The sequence below is a fragment of the Dermacentor andersoni genome, chromosome 4 (genome assembly GCF_023375885.2).
Source record: "Dermacentor andersoni chromosome 4, qqDerAnde1_hic_scaffold, whole genome shotgun sequence".
NCBI lineage: Eukaryota > Metazoa > Arthropoda > Arachnida > Ixodida > Ixodidae > Dermacentor > Dermacentor andersoni.
Genome location: NC_092817.1, coordinates 75,736,068 through 75,745,530, shown reverse-complemented (window position 1 = coordinate 75,745,530; position 9,463 = coordinate 75,736,068). Strand labels below are relative to the sequence as shown.

Here is a 9,463-nt window from a genome sequence, read left to right as displayed (position 1 = left end):
TGCTTTATCAAACTTGAGAATAGAAAAAAGAAGGCACCACTGATACAAGGACTGTTTTAGGACTTCGAGACGACAAACTTACGTGTGGTAGGAAAAGTTGCTGCTTCCTGGCTGCAGTCTAGTGTCACAAAATGGTTAAGTACAAAGCCACGCCGTAATGCTTCGGAAGGAGAAGCATACTCGTAGGAGGCCACAAGCGTCCTAGCTAGCACTGTAGCAGATGTGCTTAAATCGTGACAGCCGACGCAGCCTTTCGAAAGAGTGAGAGACTTCGCAAGTGACTGTCTTCTGCGAGAAAAGTATCGCGTTTGGATACCGAGCAGGCACCGTAGCAGACGATACTTGTAGCATTCCTCTCAAGGGCACGACACTTTCTCACAACACAACAATTTTATTTCCATAAATACTTGAGTATTTTACATAAGTACATGCATGGTTGTTATTGCTGTTGTAAAAATAAATAAATAATTATTCTTTTGCGTTAAATCGGGAACAGAATCACACAAGAATGCATACCCTGGTGCCCCCTTTTGATAAATCATAGTCAACCGTTCTTCAATCTCAAAGTCAAAGTTTATGTAACGTGTTGTACATTATATAAGATACTGCAGAAATAAAATTAGATTCTACGCGATAATAATTGAGTATAGCTTCGTTTACTACGCCGCAAGCAAATGCCACTAGTCTTAAGATTGAAGTCGATCCGAAGCCTGTACATCCAATCATTCCCATGTAGGTTGAGGCAACGCTCATGAGAGCCCCCATAGACACTAGCGCCACATTTCCCTCTAGGGTATTTATTTAGAAACTCTATGGCAGACGGCCTTATAAACCCTGATGAACACGAGTTAGAGTTTGGTGGTTTATAAATATTATGACATAGTGAACTTTCTCAAACGGGACTACTGCACTCAGATCGACTAATTTATGCCGAACTATGGCTGTGTGAAGCCAAGCGAGAGGCTAAATTTAGCTCCAATTGCGTCTTGCGTGGCGCGATAAGAGCGCCATCTGTGCACGCGACCACAGCTTTCTCTATTTTTTCTTTTTCAATGCCTGCCAGGTGTGGCCGATTCGACCATTCACCAACCTCTCCTATCGTCCTTTCGTATTTTCCCCCGTCGGCAAGCCTTCGCACCTGCTTTAGGGTCGTGGGGGAGAGTACCATCTGGGTGGCGCCTCATGACGGAAGTCGAAGGAAGACTGACAGACGCGTGATAACCTGACAGACGCAGGGACAGAGCGTCTACCGCTTTTCCAGCGGAACGGCAGCGGCGCGAGATCAGACGCACACGTGACGTAAGCAGTCGTAGTCGTACCTGTCGCACCACCTGGGTAGCGTCGCATCGCAGCAGCTCACTGAACTAAAGCGCACCCATTGGGCGCACCAAAAGCTCCCATAGGGGAGTGAGCGATTGCACTGGCATTGAAAAAATAGAAGAGGCGTTGACACGACACATGCTGGATCAAGGAAAGGCTTCTTTCCTCTACACGATACCAAAGGTGTGTGGTTAGTACGGCTGCAGATATATAAGCGATTATCCGATAAATGCGTTTATATAGCAAGCGACGCCATCAGTGCGATGTTAAAGACATTTCATGTGAATATATATACTTGTAAATAGGACGGCAAGAAAAGTAGTAAAATGCGTGACCTATTAATGAATGTGCTGTCATTAGTGGGTCTCCTCGATTATTCGTCTCTGACAGCCCCGAAATGCCCGAGGCGGTTCTTTTCGCCAATAAGCGTTGCGTATTCAACGTCCCGGACATACCGGGGCTGTCAGGTAAGCATAATCAAACAGGCTTAGTGTGTTTACGTGTGACAAACGTGTGCCCAAGGTGAATGTCTCTCGCGTTCACTGCAACAAAGTGCGCAATGGAAAACGAGGATTCCTGGCAGCGGCTGCTCTACAATATTTGACCACACACCTGTCACAGACGACCACACATGCATAATCGTTGAAATTACCCACGTTGCACGAGGGGATATAGGGTATGCGTCAGCAAACTATCGATCGCTTTTACTGGCAGAGTTGATGGCTTCAGAAAGAGCGGACACGCGTGCGAGGTGATGGTACTGATGTGACTTTTTTTCTTCTGCCTTGTTTTGTTCTTACCCCTATATTTATTATTTGGTACTGCCGCTGTTTTCTAAGCGCCCACTAAGTGAACTGTTCAGTTTAGCGTGCGTTTATTGGATAGAGCTGGATAGCCGACGGTGAAGATAGGCGCCGGTTCACCCGATCTTGACCAATCTAAAGCAAGCCACTTTATTTTGTAGGTATTGTCTTTAGAGAACGGCGAAAGAAAAAAAAAAACTCGCAGGTTTTCATGAGCAAGTAACACGAACTTAGTGTCAAGCGTGTTTTGTAGCATTCTGGCTTAGACTTCTAGGCTCCTCTACTCTGCTCGAGTGCTCACTGACTTTCTAAGCACACACTGGCGCAGCCTAGTGCGCAGCACGCTGCCAAGCCGGCAACTGCCACCGGTGTTCCCGTAAACGCCATCCCGTTATACGACGTGGGGGCACGTTGAGGCGGGGCCAGCGCCTCACGAAGAAAAAAAGCGAGGAGTGTCCACGCCGAAGCAAAACTTTGACGACACTGCGGACGCAGTTGGTCTGTTCCGCCACCCGTGACTGTGATGAAGATTTATTGGTGGCACGAGCATCGGTTGACATTCTTGTTTCTTGCACAGCACTTCAGGTTCACCTCCCGAGAAGACCGGGCATGAAATTAAAGAACAATCAGAAAAAAATATAAACCATAGTACACTACAAAATTCATGTGTTTTATTATAAAAATAATATCAGAGCATAAGCTTAGTTGCAAGTTGAGTTACTGAAGTGCCTGGAATAATTATAATTAATCAGAAATCACCGATTACCGCACACTAAAGCACAGCATTGTTATCTTTAGAGGCTCGCCACGTGAGCACAACATTGGATAAATTCCTGTAAACCTGGAAGTAGAAAACGGTAGTAATGACGTCACTAATCACGTCACGCACAAGAAGGCGGCATGATATTTAACAGCCTAATTAAAGACAAACTGTTGCCTCCGAATCGGGTTCATGCGTTGCGTTCGCCTAAAGTTTACCTAAAGAACACCAACACCGAGGTGTGAGTGCCACTAAGAAACGCCTAAGTCAAAGATTAGGGTCCCCTAACATTTTTTTCGCAGCCCCTTTGACAGAGGGCAGTGACAAATGGTCTCCTAGTCTGTATAAGTTAATACAGCATGCTATACATTCTAGCATGTTGTATACACCTGCCTAATCCTTTTTATTTTCTTTCTTAAAACTTTTATCTCTACCTTGTACCTCTACGTATGCCTGTAGCGGATTTCGCCCTATCCCTCTGTTTCATCCTTTCTTTCCACCAATACTTGAAATGCCTCTTGCTTATCGAGACTGCTGAACGGTCGATGCTTCCATCCCCTTTAAATTCAAGTGCTTCTGAAACGTGTTCATTACCTACAGGTCTCGCTGGGTGAAAGCCTCCGCTTTCCTAATGGATGCGAAGGATTGGCTGAGTGGCCTCCGCACTTTGCCGCAGCAGACACATGCCTCATCGTTTTACGATCATTTGCTCTGGCTTATTACATTTCATAGGCAACCATGGGCACTATAACGTAAACCTATTCCAAACTTTGTTATTCCAATCCTGCAATCAGCCCTCCACGATTGGACAAAAGCTTTTTTGGACCACCCCTACTTCAACTGTCTGTCACGTGACGTCACGAAAACCGCGATAGCTCCCCATCTGATATGGCGTGTACACACTGGCTGTGCATGATTTGACCTCACAAAAAAATAGTTATTTCTGATTCAACAGCTTTTCGCCATTAGCCCTCGGCTATTGGTCAAAAGATTTCGGGCTGCACCCACTTCCCCTGCCTTTCACGCAAAGTCACAAAACCACAAAAACTCACAGCGTCAAAGTGACGTGTACGCGTTAAAGATGCATTAATATGCTGAACAAAATTGAATTTTCTTCTGAATAGCCTCAGGCTGCCCCGTTCCGAAAGGAATAAAAGATGGCTGCTGCCGATCGTTCAGGCACTGGCGTCTCGCACCTGCCGGAGAGCATGGGTTTATTTGCGTAGAATAAAACTTTTGGCGTGGCCGTGTAACGTTTTGGAGCCCATTCGGCATGTTTACGACCCCGTTGTGCCAACTTTTCTTTGATGAGCATCCGTTTCAGCGTCATTCTTAAGCTTCCGTTGCATGCCCCCGCGATTTTCGACCAGGCACGGCAAGCTAAGTAAGGGAAAGCGGACCAATCACAGACGCCGGCACCACCATCCTGATCCGGTTATCGATTTTCGTGCAGTGTCTCGGCCCCATCGAATCCCTCGCCACTTGAGCGTGCTCTTCGCCTCTTGTCAGCCAATTAGATAAGACAAGCCACTCCTTGTAGCCAATATTATTCGTTTTTCAAGCCAACAAAAGTGACCTCCCATGAACGACGAGGGTGTTTGATTGGTCTGTTCGGACAACCCTGCGGGTGACCGCCCGATGCTTGCGTCGGCGGTTACGTAAATTTGACGTCAGGAGATTGGAATAAAAACATATTGGAATAGTTTTACGTTATAGGGCCCCAGCTCGAGCCTCATATAGCAAGGCGCTGACTGAGGGAACCAAGCTATGCGTCACGTGACCGAGCTCTCCTCTCTGATTGGTAGAAGCGCACGGGGTATCGCGTGTGCGTTCGCCAATAGAAGCTGCCAAGATATGTGCTGCGGACGGCAACGCCGACAACACGGATCTGAAAACCATCAAAGAAAAGCCAACACTTTTATAACTTTCGACAGTTTGCAAGCACGCTCTTTACTAGAACTGATTGTTTTGCTGTCTGCTTTTATGGATGTATTGCCGAGGCAGGGAGGTGGCTGTTTTATTGCAACGACTTGTTAGAAAAGCACCAGCAAGTAATCCTAAATTACAACTACTTAGCTCTATGACTGCGCAATTCATAACCCGCTTGATTATACTGCAGTTAAATGCGATGTGTGCGGCTCGCAAAGCTTGCACTGTATGAGTTCTCGCCAAAGTTTGCTCAAAACAACAGCCCACATAGACACCCTGTACTGGGTTGCGGTGTGGTATGCTTCAATCAATGCTCACTGGTCGATCCACGTAAACAAGCCCGCCAACATGTTCTCGAAATGATGTATTATTGACCCGATTGCTGCTGTCCTAGCGGTGTGAAACTGCCATATCAGCTTACTCAGCATTAAAAGGCAGTGAAGCAAACTGTGGTTACCGTAAATTGTTGCGTACGCCGGTTTTTCCGAACTGGTTGTGGCTTACTTCTTTCCTACGAAAATTATGAAGTTCCCACTTCTATGTAACTACATATAATACATATATATTACACCATAACCAGACGTTATATATGTATAGTGGGTACAATAAAGGCATGTACTAATCAAACGGTAAAGGAAGAAAGTAAGTAAAAAATAAACAAATTTGAGTAATACATGCGGATACAGAAGGTCTTGATGCATCCAAAAGATGTATATAATTTTATACGCATAAAACTCAAGAAAACACGAAGTTCCCACAGCAACGCTATTTGTCTGTCCCTTCCCCGTCTACCCTGACATATCTCTCCCACAAGCACCTCAGTGACCACCAGAATTATAAGGCGAAAATAGCAGGATAAATACTCTATCAGCCTGCCCAGCTGCACCCCGCCATATTTACAAATCGGTAACCAAAATAAGTGGTCTTCTCCAGTGTACGTGATCATTGAGTGCTAGGCGTTGCTTACAGCTCTCCTTCACTGGTTTGGCTATTGTTTACAGGAAAAAAAGGTCTTCATTGTATGCTATTCTCCAATTGCCCCCTCTGCACCCATGCTATCCAAAAACGAAATTTATAAAAACTTTGCTAGGGGTCTTATGAGTTATTACTTTATTAATAAGTGGAAATGTGAACTTTGCCGTAAAATTGTGCTTGTCAGCTTCTGCTTGTAGAAGTGTCACTGCTGTGAGCCGTCGTCATGCTAGAACATCACATGTAGTGTGAGTACTTGCGAAGTAATGAAGCAGTCACGCATAAACCTTCTAAACATAGGAGATCCTCTTTCTTTTCTAAATAACGACTGCTCAAGTAAATTAAGACCTAAAACATCGAGAGTAGTAGGTATACTACGGAACACCCAAGGATTGACGCTGAACATGAAGTTAAAAAAGTGCTGAACTTACACAAAGCACACACTTTAAATACTATAGGCATATGTTCAACTAAAACCTTTGCAGCTGGCTGAATCATCATATGCACTAAAATTAAGAGTGGCCACCTGAAAGACATACACGAAACCAAACTGTGTTGAAGAAAGAAGAAAACCAAGCCCGGTGGTAAGGCAACCGAAGTTTCTGTGTGCATATCTTTTGCAATGAAACATCGAAATGCCCGAATCTACTTTTTATTGAACGCTGCTCATTGACGTTCTCACATCTCACATTGCGTGGCCTTCTCAGAAGTCTACAACACAATAATGTGGTGCCATGGTAGCATTTTGACTTTTTACGTTATGTGTAGGACCAGGCTAGTTTTGTAATCCAATACAATATTGTAGACAGAGCTTGTTATCCAGAGATACGTAGTCATCAATCGAGAAATTTTCTAAAAGGAGCTGCAAGAGAAGGAGTATCGTAAAATAGAAAAAAGAAACGTGCAAAAAAGAGTATATGTTATTTATACATCGAATTATGGTCATTACTAGGCTGCTTTCATAATAGTTTTATGTAAGGTTATGCCCATTTGCATGTTCCGCAATCGCTGAAGCGAATTTTTTAAAGACACCTTTACCGCTTGACTACCTTTGCCTGCTCCCACTTTGCGCTTCGACGATAGGGGAGATGTTGGCATCTCTAACTAAGCCAACCTACTCATTCATTTTTCGCTCGCCATGTTCGCCACACATATAAGCATGTTAGAAGCAGAGTTTAAGAGCTGCATGCACTTCACCGTGCATGCCATGCAGCGTATTATGCCAAAATGATAAGACGATCAACATCGTTTTGAAGCAGCGCCAGATTGCACGAGATCTCCTTGCTTCGATGTGGCCTTTATTAAAGCCGAGTGAGAAGTGAGAAGATGCTCTGCTGATCTCTCTAAGAGACACTGGATGACGATGATATTTATTTCTGCCGATCTCCAGATTTATATATATATATATATATATATATATATAAAGAAGCCAACAAACACAGACACCAAGGGCAACATACGGTGAAATTAGTTGTACTTACTAATTGAATTAAAGAAATGCTAAATTAATGGCAATGAAAGTGGATGAAAAAATTTGCCGCAGGTAGGGAACAACCTCACGTCTTCGCATTACGCGTGTCGTTTTCTAACCAATTTAGCTACCGCGGCGCCGTTTCCCCATCCACTTTCTTGGGGACTTATGTTTTTATTACTAGAATTAACCTAGCGAGTGTCAGCCAGCGCGACCAACCATGGCGGCAGATGTGGAGCATCCTTTCTTCCGCAGGCGTCACGAGTACGTGATCTTTTTGGGTGAAGACAACTGGTCAATAAACCCACTCATGCTACCTGAAGGCCTGAATATTGCCGGATTCGAGACCCTTGTTATGTAATGAACGAGAAGAAAGGGGTTAACCGAGAGGAGAAACGTGAAATGAAAGTAGACGAAAACACAACTTGGCGCCGGTGGGGTAGTCCGTCGCACGCGTAATGCGGGGGTTGTGGTTTCGGCTAATATATGGGGAAAAAAAGCGATTGAGATTCTAAAGAGTCGAAAGCAAGATTTAAGAAAAACAAGCGAGTAACCCTGAAAGGGATACCTATAGGAGAGGTGATGGCTATAAAGTTATGGCTCTTCTGTGTCATGAAGTGAAGCATGACGCAAGCTATCAGATAAGGCCTATTTCTGAAAGGTACTAAAAAATTATTGCCCTACAGAGAATGCATCCCATGCGTTAGGCATATGTTAGAAGAGTTTCTCGCTGAACTATAGTTCTGCAAGAGTCCTGTTCATTACGTATGATCATTTTATCTTTCCATACATCGCAACATTGCCGCAGCACTTCTGTCAGCAGCTGAGTAATAAATAATTTAATATAAAATGTACGATATAAAGTCTCTCTTGAGCATGAGAACAGCGCTTATAAATGCTGATCTAGAAAAGAATGGCTAAAGGTGATCTCATTTCACAAAGGTCATTTAGCTGTACGGCCGGCATCGACTTAAATGCAAACAGAGGACCCCTCAGTTTTACGCAGTCAAGCAAAAAGCAAAAATAATATTGTCAAGATTGATGACAAACTCTGTCAAAGTTAGTCCCAGTATGGCCACATAAATGTTAACTAAAGCGTAGAGACCCAATGCTTTTATCTAGACTTTTTCAAAACTAGACGTTCCGGTGACCGCGTTTCGATGTTCGTTGGAAGCCAGCTAATGGGCGTTTAACGAATAAGATGGCCTATTGTGATAGCCGGCGTCAATACCGCTTATACATGCATATTTCTTTGTGCCGGAGGCAGATTACAGAGGAAGCCTTCGTCAATTCTTGCAAAGAGGGCATGTCGGTAGAGCACTCACCATATTTAAGGCAAGCATGTATGTTTAATCGTGCCTCGCTAAGAGAGCCGGCATGTTGGTTGGTTAGGCTGAACCTGACCAACGCTAGCAGAATGAAGCGGTCAAACCATTTGCAGACTCCGTGCAATCGGCTGTCGTTTGTACTATTCTGAGATGTCATATTGGGCGAAATAAAGCCATGCGACCCACTGTTTTACTCACGTAGACCTTAACGTATGCGTTCTCGCTAGATTACGTGCTTGCTCTGCAAAGAAATAGCGTTTAGCCATTTTATTCAGCTTCATTTTATTGCAATACCAATTATATGGAGACTTGAGGCACATTTCTGCCGTGGCCGTCGCCGAGATGTTCCGTATAAAAGGCAAGTGCGATAAGCTCGTCGCCGCGCGCCATATGCTGCATGTGCAAGTGAAAGTGTGCGAGGATGAGCTGGTGATGGTGGTTCAATCTCGCGCACCCAACGGAGGGAAGAGGGAGGAAGCGTTACGTCTTCTGTCGCGCGCTGGGCTCTGTGGGGAGAGGAGGGAGGGGGGAAGGGGCGTTCTACTCCGGGGCGTTGATGCGTTGAGACGCAGCACGAAGATCCATTCGCTCGCTGCTGCTGCCGCGTTTCCTCACTCCAGCGCTTCGACAGCGAGTTTCCGCGTTCATCGAGTGAGGTATGTTGATGTTTGCTTGTGCGCGCGTGACTCCGTGCTTGCTAATTTAGCTAGTATGCCTGCATTTACAATTTTATACGGCCGATAAATCTACTATGCTTACTTGTTATAGCTGTCGACTAGAGAGAGAGAGAGAGATGCAAATGAGAGAAAGGCTGGGAGGTTAACCAGACTTGAAATCTCCGGTTTGCTACCCTGCACTAGGGGAAGGGAAAGGGGAAGTA

General features: G+C 44.8%; 1 long non-coding RNA gene across 1 annotated transcript in view; it reads right to left on the bottom strand.

Annotated features, from left to right (window-relative positions):
* Nucleotides 1-2,484: 2,484 nt before the first annotated feature.
* The window catches only part of LOC129386236 (uncharacterized), a 161,119-nt gene continuing 154,140 nt past the window's right edge, over nt 2,485-9,463 (bottom strand). The window contains exon 3 of the long non-coding RNA XR_008613683.1: nt 2,485-2,714. This is a non-coding gene — a long non-coding RNA (uncharacterized lncRNA). The remainder of the gene's footprint in view (nt 2,715-9,463) is intronic.